We start from the raw sequence: 14,992 nt of genomic DNA on the forward strand, positions 1-14,992 counted from the left end.
TAAATAAACAAACACAGTTATAAGTGAATACAGCTGAGTTTGAGTTTGAAATAGATTTTTGGGACCTGAACTGCTCCTTCTGAGCGCACGGGAGTCGTCTCCATGTGTGGCAAAATACAACGAGCGCAGTGATTAAAACCCTCGCGGCCTGGATTACAGTGAAATGAGAGGATGGTGTATGACTCGGCGATATTGTGGTCTCTGTGTAATGCTGCTAAATGTCGGGTGTACCGACAAACTGTGTACACTCTGAGCTCAGAAACGGAGGATACTGTCTTTAGGCCCGTCTACCTTTGTTCCAATAACTCGAGTTCAGCTTCGTGTGTGACCAAGAAATGATATCAGTGTTAGCATTTTAGGCGTTGGCTCGATGTTCTGCAGGAAGTTGTGGTATAACACATTTTTTCATGTATTTATTTTCGGATTTCGCTGTTATCCATCTATGCATCGTTTCATTGTGGTAATAAAGTCAGCCTCTCTCTACATAGACTTTGAAAATGATTTGAATAGTACGAAAAGAGAGCAATGTTTTTTTTAAATTCCTTTTTAAGCGCCTTGAGGCGACTTTTGTTGTGATTTGGCGCTATATAAATAAAATTGAATTGAATTGAATTGAATTGAAAATTGAATTTTTACCCATAATTCAACTCGATCAGATGAACACTGATTTTAAAAAAATGTCATTAGTTTAGTAGTTTTGAGTTGCTAGAAGTGATCTATCAGATTTCTTTCTTTTTCCGGCTTGTGGTCTTCAGGACCAAATCAACCAAAATCATTCATTTGTTACCTCTTATCTGGATCCAGGTCATGGAGGTAGCAGATCCCACAGATGCCCTGACCTCCCTCTATCCAGCTTCTTCATCTAGCTCTTCTGGGAGCACCTGAAGGCATTCCCAAGCCAGCTGAAAGATTTAATCTCTCCAGTGTGGCCTGAGTGTGCTCCAGGGTCTTTGTTGGATGTGGTTGGTCTGAAACACCTCACCCAGGAGGCATTCAGATGTCTGATCTACCTCGTTGGCTGCGTTCTCCCTCTGTAAATGGGCACAGCAGTGATGGTGGAGGGGGTTTTGAGCCCTGTGATTCTTCTGCTGTTCTGTCAGGTTGTTGCAAAAGCTCCATGAAGGGTCTTTAGTTGATCCAAGTCAAGTTAGCTTTATTTGTAAAGCATGTTTAAAAGACATGTGGTCAAACTTGCAAACTTAGGGGATCGGCTGTCCACTCCCCTCCCTGGACTTTATTCCCAGCTCAAGATGTCTCTCCAGAGCCAGAACAATTATATAGGACCACCTCCATCCTAACCACCACCTCTTCAACATCCTGCCCCTGGAAAAAGGTTCAGATCCATCAGGTGCAAAACCAACAGACTAAAGAACAGCTTCTTCCCGTGGGCTGTCAGAACTCTTAATGCAAACTAAGAGTGTGTAAAGACTTCCCCAACACATCCACTCTGACACTGCTGTTGATCATCTATGTGCAACATCTCACTCTTTTCATGTTCTGTGCAATTCTTTTGGCTCATGTGCAATATTTTGGTCCCAGTAGAACTACCATCTCCACCCTAAATGACCATAGCCCTTCCACCCTTATTTATCTATTATATTATATAACTGCCCTTGTATACAGACCCACAATGTTTCTGTTTTAATGTTTCTTACACATACACCATGTAAATAGTTTCACTCACATATATGTATTCATATACATTGCTTTTTATTTTATTTATTTATTTATTTATTCCCCCCCCCCTCATTGTGTATCGGTTTCTCTTCTTTTTACTTTTGCACCTTTGTGCGCCAGCTACCCAATTTTGCTGTGCAAGAAGCTGCACATTGACAATAAAAAGCTCTAAGTCTAAGTCTAAACTTCCTGAAGGAAGTCATTAGCAATGATAAAGCCATACACTGCAACTGAATCAACTGTTAGATTAAAAATACTCTTTAGTGCATCTTTTCAAGAAAGAGCTTTAAATGCAGTGCAAATAGATTTCTAGAGTGCACCTCATAAGCAATCAGTAAAACAGAAAAAGGCTTGGTACATGTTGCAGTAATGGCTCTCACATGCTAACTACACGCAGTTCACATGGTGCTTGAATTTTGCCAATCATTACTGGCTGCTATATTTTTGGAAGTCATTCATCACTTGATATGAACTTTGTGTCTTTTATAGCACAGTCAGTGCATCGCTGCTTGAAACGGCCAGACGGTGATTCACACTTAGTGCGTGTGAGGTTTGTTTTGTAGTTTCACAGCTCCTCAGAACACTCGTCAATCATTGATCTGAAAGTGCAGCAGAACATGTGCCACATGAAAGTTTCACATTCAACTGCACTGTTTTATTTTTAGCTCAGCAGACCGCAGGACTTTTTTTAATGCACTTCCGTCGAGCCACGTATGACTGTAGCAATTTCACTGGCCTAATTAGATGTGATGTCAGTTAGAAAAGGTAGAGTCATTGCAGAGGTCCTCTTGATTTTCCTTTGCTTCCTTTTGGATTTGCGGTCATATTTAGAGCTGCCAGTGGAGGGGAATGAGAATGGAAGGTCAAAAAGTAGAAAAAGCTGAGACCAAGTGGTTGAGAACAAATAAAAGAGGATGATGGGGGGGGGGAGGAGAAGGTTCTCCCTCTGTCAGGGCTCAGAAGAGTGACACGACCCCGGTGTGGTCCCACACGAAGCGCATTATTGAGTGTCTGAGAGGGATTTAAGGCCCAGGGCTTAGTGCAGATCAGGAGCTGATTCTGCGCCTGAGGAAAAAGCAGGACAGGAGTCTGTGCTGCCATCATGATTGCAGTGGCACATGGAAGCAGAAACACATTAAGGTCATCTCACATGAAAGCAGTACCTGAAATACTCTGAGACTTAACCTGAGCTGCCTGATCCCATCTGGGACAGAAAATGATGCTTCCAAACATGATATTTGAGTGTTATGAGCACCGATAGCCAGGGGTGGACTGTAAATACTGTAGAATACTTTTTGATGCATGCTCAGTCATCCAGGTAATAGTTGATTCTGCTCATCTTGATGCAGCGTATTCACTGGGAGAAAGGCTTTATCACTTATCCAAGTGACTTCTTCAGCCTCCCACTGAAAATGCTACATTCAGATGAACTGAATCAACTTCTGGAGTAAGTACAATATTAATAAGATAGTAATAGTAGATAATAGATAATAATAGTAATATAAGAGTTGTTTTCCTATATGAATGTCTTACAATGGCACCACTGCAGTTCACACTCCATTTTTTAATCCAAACGTAGCCACAGGACAGAAAAATAGGTTACCCGGTGTGGGGCTGAAGCTATGCTGTATTTAACTTTCAGGAATAATAGTTTTTTTATTCAGTAAACAGTCACAATATTTTATTTCCACTGTTACATAATCCTCATAAACATCAGTGTCCGAATAAAAAAAAAAAATCTCTTGTACAGAACTTTTTGGAACTTCTTGTCTAGTACTAGCAGCATGCCTCTGACTTTCTTTAGGTCCTGCTATGTGAAGGGAAAAGCCTAAATGAGCGTTATGTAAACACATTCCCTGCACGCACAGCCCAAACAGCCACAGCTGGCTGAACTTGCGTAAGAGGCCCTGGCTCAGACTCTGTGTATGCCATCCGGGTTTGTAGATCACTGGAAATCTGCTTTAGCTCAGTCCTGTGTCACAGACACCAGCTGCATGGTGCTGCAACCGATGGATTAACATAAGTGCAGGATTGAGGCTGTCCCAGATAACGAGAATCAAAAGAGCCTTTCTGCCCTGGGTGATCATGACGCTTTTCTTAAGGGTTGTCTAAAGGTTATGAACTGGACTGTAACATGATCCTCACTGAGAAAGTTTTTTGCTATTAAAACTTTGTTCAGTTCCCTTGAATGTCTTTGGACTGTGAGTGCAAAAATAAGCACATAGCTGATGGCACGCAGCTTGAGGTCTGCAAGAATCTCATTTGAAACTCAGTTTGTTCTTACTGCTTAGTAAACAGAAAGTTTTTGTAGCTCCTGTGGTTGTCGTTACATGCCTAATAATACTTTTATACTCCCACCCACAAGACACTGGGTGCGTAGCTTAGCATTTTTAAAGCAGAGTGAAACAGTTAGCACGGCTGTGTCCACAGATGCAAAACTACATTTACTGCATTTAAAAAAAACAACAAAAAACACAAAACAGTAAAATAATAAGAATTAAGTCTTCCACATTTCAACCGTTGTCGCTGTTTCACTAAAAGCCAACGACACCAACATCTTTTGTGAGAAGTTAGCCTCTTCCAGTGTCAGAGTTGCTACAACCACAGAAAAGTGCATGTCATTTTAGGCCATAAAATGTGTAGATATGCTGAGACTGCAGTGTGGTAGTTACTGAAAGTCATAAGAGGAAGAGATCTGTGTTAAACTGGAAAGAGACTCCACTGTAAATTATAATTACTTAGGCTTACTAAGAAAAAGCATGCAATCCAATTGGCTTATAACACGGTGTAACACTCTGTTACTTGTCCCCGCCCTCCACACATTCAAACACAAGGGAAGAGTTCGGAGTTGCGTTTTAGTGATTTCTTTATTCACACACAGTCTCTGATCTGCTCCATGGTCAGCTCTCAGGCACAACTCTCCGCTCCAGGCCCCAGCAGCTACTGAGATAGGGGAATGGGTGATTAGTGCAATGGGAATCAGCTGTCAGCTAGCCTCCCCTAGCACAGACCCCTGGACCCATCCCTCCCCTGCAGCTGAGCGACAAACCACACCTGACCACATACCGCCATCGCCTGACTTAGTCCGGCCTAGCCTACCCCCCAGGCAAGGACGAAAAGCGAGAGGAGAGAAAAGCGAAAGGTTGTTCCTTCGCTCCCACGCAGTCACCCTGGAACCAGTAACAATGGTCTTCTGGGGAGAGCCCCAGCCACTTTACGATAGCCTGTGGAAATCCGTGAAAATGCCCCTTGACACTGGTGGCTCATTGCCCCATCCTGGAGGTGTTTGAGGCATGCCGGTGGCCTGCAGCTCTTCCAGCTGCCACCTGTGCACCACTGCCTGCTGCAATGAAAATATGCAACAGAGACTCAACTGCAGAATCCATACAAAAATACATAAAGCATAACTGACAGAGAAAAGTGAACAGGATAGGAGCAAAAACAACCTAACAGAAGGGTAATTGGGGAAGAGTGAGACACCTGGGAGACACAGCTGAACTAAATCAGACAAAACATGGGGAAGTAAAACTAAAACATGGCACCATAGATAAATGACTATCAGATGAAAGCAGAAAGTAACAAGACAGAAAAACACCTACCAGAGAGACTAAGACAGGGGTGTCGAACTCCAGGCCTCGAGGGCCGGTGTCCTGCAGGTTTTAGATCTCACCCTGGGTCAACACACCTGAATCAAATGATTAGTTCATTACCAGGCCTCTGGAGAACTTCAAGACATGTTGAGGAGGTCATTTAGCCATTTGAATCAGCTGTGTTGGATCAAGGAGACATCTAAAACCTGCAGGACACCGGCCCTCGAGGCCTGGAGTTCGACACCTGTGGACTAAGACTTGATAAGAGGATACAGGAAACACAGGGGAGGCAAAATAAACTGGAAACTCAAGGACTTAAATATAACCTGCGCTGAAACTACAGAACTTAAAGCACAACAATTACAAGAATATAGAAAATAATAAATAAGAAAACTCTGACCAATAAAAAAAAAAAAAGCAAAACTTTGACCATAGCAGACCGTAACAGTTTAATAAAATTACAACCCAGAAGCTCACTTTGTTGCAGATTTTGTTCTTTCCCTCTTTTGCGTTTGTTTTCAGCAGCTCTCCCCGTGCACTGCCTGTTCAACACAAGACAGCAGAGAGGCAGTTAAAACCTACCCAGGGACCAAAAACAGAGCTAACAGGACGGTAACAAATTGTGATTTATGAACAAATAGCACATGTCTACAAATAAAAGTCCAGATGTACAATAAAGCTGCTCTCTGTTTTTTAAATGTGCAATACGGACGTGACACCTAAATAAGGAAGCGCTTTCTTACAAGTTTACCATATCAGCGAGGAAGATGATGACATGTCAGTGTTGCTTTCTCAACTTGTTTCTGCTCCTTCACATTGGCAGTTACTGAAAATACAAAGTGTTACAGCGACAAAAAGCGGCTGAAAAATCCATAGTGAACCTTGAATACATTTACACTTGTTTGATTTAATGCATTTATAACTACTGTGTGTTGTGTGCCAGTTACTGTTGTTGATCAAAACTTAAAAGAAACATTACTTCGTTTCACATATAAATGCAACTTCACATATGAATAAGAGAATTCACTGTGACTGAAGCTAATTTTCCAGCAGCTCTTACTTTTCATGAATATGAAGGAAAGGTCATGCACTAGGTACTAACTGAGCACAGCCAGGCACTGATTAGGGGGTAATGCACTTAAGTGGAGTAAAGTGCTCCGCAGTATAATTGGAATAGACTGGATTTGCCTCACTTGGTCTGCCAGCACAGCCTTAACGGTCGCAGGAACACATAGCTTACAGCTGCTGATTTCATCAGCTCAGAATGTAGAACCTGCACAACAATGAACTACTGTTCAATAAAAAGCTGCAGAAAACTACGGTAAAAGTTCAAAATTAATTGGATAGTTCACTGACATGGCCAGATCAGGCCCATTCCCTCATTATTTCATACATACATACATTATTTTATGTTTTTAATTACATATTAAGATAAGATAGAAGATTTAGTGTCCCAAGTGTTGAACTTGTATTTGGTAGCTTTTTACTGGAATTAGGATGATGTCCAAAAAGACGTCAATACAACAGAGGGGGATTGTGAGGTTAAATAACTCAAAACTATCAGGTAGGAAAATCTTCAGAAGTCGCCAAGTCAACAATCTGGTACATTATTAAAACGAAGGAATGTACTGGCCAGCTCAGCAGTGCCAAAAGACCTGAAAGACCAATAGATGCATCAAGAGATACAGTCGGTTTACGACAAGGTGCAAGCCCCTGGTTACACTAAAGAGCAGGAAGGCCAGATCAGACTTTGCCAGAAAAAAAATCAAAAAGACCTGGAAGTTCGTCTGTCTCTGGACACATAAAACCAAAATGAGCTTGTTGGGAAGAGAAAAGGCTGGAGAAGGAGAGAAACAGCTTGTGAACATCAAACATGACCGAGGCAGAGAACGGGCATGTATGGCTGCCACTAGAACTAAATTACTAGTGTTTACTGATGATGTGACTGCAGACAGAAGTAGCAGGGTGATTACTCTCTGCTGAGATTCATCCAGTTGCTGCAAAAGCGATTGGACGGTGCTCCACAGAGCACATGGATAATGAGTCAAACCATACTGCAAAAGCAACCCCAAAATTTCTCAAGTCAAAGAAATGGGATATATCCTCAATGACCAAGTCCGTCATCTGATCTCAACACCACATGCAATTATTAGCATTCAGCGAGTAAGTAATTTTCACCCGATTATTGAAAACAAGCCTGAGATTTAAAACTCTTTCAGTTTGTCCAGTTTATTTGTCACTGAAACCACCAACAAGACTATTTCTAACATTCTGGCGCTTTTAAAAATATTGCTGTAATCTATTATGAAATGCATTTAAGTCATTAACTTAAATAAAAGTAGTTATGTGGAAGGATCTCCAAAACATATTCAAAATTGAAAAATTGTAACCAAAACAAAAGGAAATAATCACCACAGAACTCAACATGTGGAAAAACAAACAAACTGTGTTATTAGCTTTTCACTTCAATTCAATTTTCTTTTATAGCGCCAAATCACAACAACAGTCGCATACACAGAAAACCCAACAATCATATGACCCCCTATGAGCAAGCACTTTGGCGACAGTGGGAAGGAAAAACTCCCTTTTAAATGGAAGAAACCTCCAGCAGAACCAGGCTCAGGGAGGGGCGGGGCCATCTGCTGCGACCGGTTGGGGTGTTTTATTTACACTTTTTAATACTTTCTCCGACCAACACTTACATCCTTCCAGTTCATCTGGTAGTTTGGTGCAATAGAATTCTAGCTCACGTATGTCATAGTTCTGTGTATTAGAGATTACTCTGAATTGAACCTGATCAATATGGCTCTTTATTCAACCCTGTCTGCCCGCTGAAATTGAGCAAGACCGTGTTTGGCTCTAAACTGAGATAATTCTTTTAAGCAGAAAGTCGACAAATCTGCTGTTGGCAGATTTCTCGCACCGTGGAGACCAGTGGCGACAGACTAGTCAAGCTGCAGATGTTCGCAGATTATAGGCTTGTGCAATAATCAGCTTGGTGGAGACATGTTCGCTCTCTCTCATTACAAGTGGCTCAGTGTGACAGATAAAGATACACAGATGGCCTTAGTCTTTGGAAACTGCACAAGTGCAAGTTTATTTTATTGACTAATGTGAAAAGATGAGCAAACAAGTGGAACACGTGTTCTTATGTACACAGCAACAAAGTCTAGCAAAGATACAAATACAAGCACAGACACTGGGCATACAATCATGAGTCGGAGTCAGACAAATAGTATTATACCTTCAATCAATTAAAAGAGAAAACCTTTCCTAGAAAAAAGGATACCAAAGGCCACCTCTGATGCGACATATTGGAGTCGTGTTCTGAGGACGTGTCTGCTGCTTAGTTGGGGTCGATAGCTCAATAGCTCACAACGTGAAAAATCAAGGATTCTTCCTTAGTTGCATGTTCCAGACTTGCAAGACAAAAGGATACATAAGAAGTCAAGAGAGAAGTCAAGCTTAAAGTAATGCGATGCAACTGAGAACTACCATAACGTGTTCGTGTGCTTCTGTGACGGTTTTGCGAGTGGACTGTAAGAAACTGAAGAACTGTCAGTCCCCTGCTGGTGGCTACGTTCATTGCTCCTTAAGGCACAAACATGCCACCAAGACTTAAAAAATGTATTTCTAAGCATTGTAAAGGTAGCATATGACACCCAAACCCATGAATATAGTCATTCATTTGAAGGGTCACACAAGAGCACTGCTTCACCCAAATTTGCCTAGAGCGTATCTAAACACAGAGTGCAGTGCAAAGCAGAAAATTTGTGGTCTACGATGGGACAAATAGATTGCTAAAGCAGTTAGAATCCCTTGGGTGTACAGTGAAATACTAAAAATACTCAGCATACAGAGTAGATGCAGGGTTTCTTTTTTGAACAAGAAAAACAGAATGTGAGGCATACATGATGGGAAGAAAATATAAGCTTTACCATTTGAACTTGCACTAAGGCATTTATGTGAAATGAATGCATTAAAGGCCCAGAGTAACTGCTAAAGCTAACATCTGTAATGCCACAATCTATTTTGGGCTTCGATCGCAGGAAGCACTTTTCTTTAATGAATGACTCACACTGGTTGTTGACAAGAACATGGTCCAATGTTTCCAGGGGACTTGTGCTGAAAAGCCTCCCACTCACATTATCCACTTAAGTGTTCAATCAAGAATGAGGTTATCAGATGAGGTAAATGCCTAACCTACCTTCTGGTGAACATGTCATTTGGTAAAAAAAACAAAACTGAAACAATGGCTGTCTTGTTTGTCTAAGGAGCAGCTGAGTGAAAAGGGAAATATCTAAAAATTGATTTGGGCTTTTGACCAAAGTCATGCAGGGCTATGATAATCAAATTTTACACTGAGGCATCATTCAGTGTTGCACTGATTTTTATCTCTAATACAGTTTCCATGCAGCACACGAGGAAGAAAACACAAGACTGTGGAAAATGCAAAGTATAAAAAAGGCTATTTCATGCAAACGAATCCATAAAGTCACTAACAATTAACTTGTTACTTCCAGTTAGTCAGAAAAAATTACCAATCTGCTGAAGTATTTTAATAACAAATGGCATTTACCTGGATTTGATGCTACTGATTTTAGTCTAGAAAGACTCACCAGCAAGTGTGGAAACCTGAGAAACTACCCCAAAATTCTTATATTTTGCCCAGGTTTTCATGACTGGGCTACCAATAGGATGAAGGAATCTATGCAGTCCCAAGAAAAACTAAGTACACCTTTGCTACTTCCACTGGATGTAAGAGTGTAGGCAGCAGCCGGGTGCTGCTAGTCAAATACACTTGATTAACTGATCACCAGCAAATTTGGTAAACAGTTAATCAAGTCTATTATAAAAATGGAAATGTTATCAGTTTGCTGGACTGGAGCATTCATGGGTATGTTAACACAATGTCAAAGAGGAAAGCCTTCAGCAATGTTGTGAAAGCAGAAATTGACAATCAGTCTGGGAAATGTTATAATAAAAGTTATTTCCAGTCCACCATTCCACGGTGAAAAAGATTATTAACAGGTGGAAAACATTCAGGACAGCTGCCAGCTGTCTTCCCAGGAGAGGATTTCCCAGCAATGTCAGCCAAAGGTAAGACCGTGCTACGTTTAGAGAAAATACCAAAAAACCCAAGAGCTCTCAGATTCTACAGACCACAGTTAGAATGCTAAATGTTAAAATTCATAGGAGCACAAGTATGTGTTGTTTCCAAGGGTTAGCAGGAAAAAGCATCTTCTTTTATATAGAACATGACAGCATGGCTTAGGCTTGTAAAGTTGCATATGAGCAGACCGCAAGACTGGCAGAAATGCACGACACCACGGACTGGTACTCATATACTACTTTTCTACTCAATTAGAGCACTCAAAGCTATTTCTTACTACAAGCCTCACTCAATGCACTCTCTCTGTCACAGCTGTATATCTGATTAAAAAAAGGCGACTTTTGTTCTGCCAAACTTGTCAGAAATTATAATGACTGAAAAAGTAGAGGAATTTGAAACTCCTTGCCATCTTCTTGTGCATTTGAACAATAGCTGGATAAAATGCACAAATTGTCAGCTTGTTGGTTCCAAAGAGATAAGTGTGCAGTGACACAAATGCTTGACCATCCAATATGCACCCTGTTAGAATAATTTGGGTATGAACTTAACAATGACATGCACTTCCAAAGAAAAGTTTTGCACTTTTTCTATTTTTCTATACCCTGCAAAACACAATTTTAAGACACTGCCATTCCAAAAGACAGGGTTATCATCATTTCGAGTCAAGGAGCTTCTAATATTAGAAAGGGGGCTCTTAATGACTTTGGTGGAAGATTGCTAGAGGAACAGGATGTTTGATTCTTAACAGGGTCTGGATCTTCTAATATACCCTTTCCACACACTGAATCAGATATGGTAATGTCCCAAGAGAGGATTCAGTCAAAGGCGTTGCCATTGCCATGGGTCTTTTAGAGTATAAAAACCACATGTTTTTGTAAACACAGAGTAGGCCTTTAGATGGGGCACAGGAAATTACAGCATTATTTACTTTGGCATTTTTGGAAGCTTTGGAATTTAGCAAAGTGAAGGCAGACTTAATCCTAAATATGAAATGAAATGACTGGCTTGAATTTTGTGATATTTTTCTAAAAGATATTTGGCAGAGGGAACATCCAAAGCTGTACACAGCCTTAATGTGTTATTATTTTTTCTGCTTTTGGAGTTCAGTGGTAAGCCCACAGCCGTATAGTAAAATCTGGTGCACTGATAAGGGGCACTCATAGCAATCATAGCAGTGTCTTAAGCACTTCAGCAACACCAGTTGTTCGGAGTTGAAAACGTTTAACCGCACAACGTTTCATGCCAAATAAAGCAGCAGGGGATTCCTCAGATTAAGCAAAATGTTACAAAGAGAGTTTTGACAGGACCCTGTACAGTCGTCAGCAAGTGTGATCGCCTCTTTAAAAGTTGACATTTTAGCAGTTTGTTGGTCTGGAGCATTCAGGGATCTGTTAAGACCATTCAACCGTCTTGCCAAGAGTGGCAGTCCAAGCTAATTCACCTCAAGGTCAGATTGTGCAACGCTCAAAGAAACTGCAAAAACCCCCTAAAAGCTACATCCCAGACTCTACAGGCCTCAATTAGCATGTTAAAGTTCTTCTCTCTAAAACAAAGTCTGCAGCATGGCTCAGGCTTTCACAACTGCATCTAAACAAACCACAAGACCTCTGGAACAATATGCTTTGCAGAGACGAGCCCAAAGATTACCAAAGAGATGTTTGGCTATAATGCACAGCACCACATTTGGAAAAAAGCAAATACAGTATATCACAACAAAAACCTCATACCAACATGCAGTTGGAGGAGGGGTGATGATTTGGGTTTATTTTCCAACCACATGACACGGGTACCTTGCCGTTATTAGCTCAACCATTAACCTGTACACCAAAGTACTCTAGAATAAAATGTAAGGCCAATCTGTCCCACAGCTTGAGTGAAACTGGGTCATGCAACAGCAAAATAAGCCCCAAAATGTACAACAATGGCTCAAAGTCCAGACCTCAAACTGATTGAAATGCTGTGGCGTGACCTTGAGAGCTATGCACGAATGTCCACAAATGTTAATGAACCAAGGCAATGCTGTAAAGACGAATGAGCCAAAATCCCTCCACAACAATGTGACAGTGATGAAGCAATACAGAAGGTGATTAGTTCAAGTTATTGCTGCAGAAGTAGCTCTACAGGCTACTGAATAATGAAGTGTATTTAGTTTTTCACAGTCCTGTGACAGCTTTCTTTTCCACATAACCGTAGGACATTAGCTTCTATCATATTCAGCTTCCCACATTTTGGAGTTTTGGAAAAACTGAAAAAATTTTCACATTCAGAAATGATTTTGAGTTTTAAAGCCTCACAAAACTTATCAGGCTTAAGCTGAAACAGTGTGCGAAGCCACTAAACAGGAACGAGTTCATGTCTCAGCAACTCTTTCAGGTAATTATATATCTAGAAAAAAAAAGTGATTTATTGACTTCCTGTAGCTCTCTCAGATTATCTCGTAACTCTGAGAACTGCAATAAGAAATTTTTTTTTTCTTATTGCAGTTCTCAGAGTGGGGCACGGTGGTTAGCACTGTTGCCGCACAGCAAGAAGGTCCTGGTTCAATTCCACCATCAGGCCGGGGTCTTTCTGTGTGGAGTTCGCATGTTCTCCCCGTGTTTGCGTGGGTTCCCTCCGGGTACTCCGGCTTCCTCCCACCGTCCAAAGACATGCAGCTTGTGGGGATAGGTTAATTGGATAATCCAAATTGCCACTAGGTGTGAATGTGCGAGTGAATGTGAGTGCGAATGGTTGTCTGTCCCTGTGTGTTGGCCCTGCGAAGACTGGCGACCTGTCCAGGGTGTACCCCGCCTCTCGCCCTATGACAGCTGGGATAGGCTCCAGCGCCCTGAAAAGGATAAGCGGAAGCGAATGGATGGATGGAATTTTTCTTCCTTTATGCTTACAGCCACGCTCTTGACACAATCAGGACAAAATGCCATGGCGACTGTCCCTTGGTGACCTGCTTGGTTACCTCATTGCAGATGTTTTTCTATATTGCATAACTACTTTGGAATGATGCATCAAAAATTAATAAATAAATGAATACATGCCAAAAAAAGAAACATTTGTTTTAATGTGGGGTTTGAAAAAGCCCACCTTTTGAATTATAAGCTGTGAAAAATGACAGACTTTTTCTCATTATTTGGTAAGGATTAAGACGCACAAAGAACCAGTAATTCTTGCCCTTCAGCAGTCACAGAGGTTTAAACCATGCTGGTGAAATTAGTGCCATTATCTGACAGGGAGAGGAGCTGCAATATTTTCTATATGGCTCCAAGAGTGATAAAATGCCTCACAGCGATGTTCATAAATGTCAGTCATGCCCTGGCAGAGAACTCCACTGCTGAATTAATATTATATGTCAAACAATGCTCCATCCAGTTTTATGGGTTGCATACACAGTCTGAGCCTCCAGTCACGCAAACCTGTCCTGGCTTGTAGAGTGAAGCCAGACTAGATGCTAATGGAGCTCTCTAATACTTGAATTTTAGTCAAGCTTGCAGCTTTCTTCACTATGTTGTATAATGCAATGAATAACATGAACATTTTTAGTAAGGTTTGTTTGCTTGTTAACATTTTTCCCTTTAATGTTTTCATTAATAAAATCCAAGACCTTGAAGCATAACAAACCAACCTTCTACTTTCTTAAGTTCAAGCAAGTCTACAGTTTAAATAAAGGTCTAAAGTCACAAATATTATTCTGACAATAGAAATCCTAGAATAGTGGTAACACTCTGAATACACATGCCAATATAAATTTATCTCGCTGTCATGTGTTATTTTGCCGGGTTGTTTCCTCCCGTTGCCATTTCAATAACTTGCCTCGGGGTTGAGAAAGGCTTAACCACAAAACTGCCCAGCATGTGTCACTATAGCAAGCAAGCAATTTATTTATATAGCACTTTCAGAACAACACAGCTGAACACAAAGTGCTGTACACTTGGCATGCCAAAAATGATACATGAATAAAAAGATTTACCCAAAATAAATAAATAAGAGTGACAGCAAATAATAAAATGAGCACAAATAGCGCAAAATAAAAGGTATAAAATGATCATTAGAATTAAAAACAATAAAATGAGTACAATAGATTAAAAACAATAAACTCAGGGTCATACAGTGTCATATGCCAAGGAGTCAAAATGGGTTTTAAGACGCATTTTAAAAGTGGACAGTGAAGGGGCCTAATGTGCTGGGGCAGATTGTTCCAGAGATTAGGAGCAGCAGTAGAGAGGGCCCTGACCCCTCTGAGCTTTTTCTTGGACCTGGGTACCTCCAGTGAATACTAGATCTACTTCTACTGAATCGAGAAAAGGTTCCTGAGAAGAGATTTAATTTTCAGTATATAAGAAATTTGGGGCGTTTCTGAAGGTACTGTACCATGTTAGAGCATCTTAACATAGAGTCCTTGAATACTAGGCAGTTGTAGAGGATGAGTTACTCTACTTTAAATGACTCCCACCCCTTATTGGAGGATTTCAGCTTCTTCCTGTGGGACAGAGGTTTGCAGCCCCTAAATGCAGGCGAAGCTTGAATAAACTGATATTTTTGTAAACACAAAATAGTGTATATATATGAATATTTTCAAAAAATGCTCTGTGAGTTCCACATCATAACAGTTATTTACTCT

Source organism: Haplochromis burtoni, unplaced genomic scaffold (genome assembly GCF_018398535.1).
Source record: "Haplochromis burtoni strain Fernald_Lab_line unplaced genomic scaffold, NCSU_Asbu1 Contig_107, whole genome shotgun sequence".
Classification (NCBI taxonomy): Eukaryota; Metazoa; Chordata; class Actinopteri; order Cichliformes; family Cichlidae; genus Haplochromis; species Haplochromis burtoni.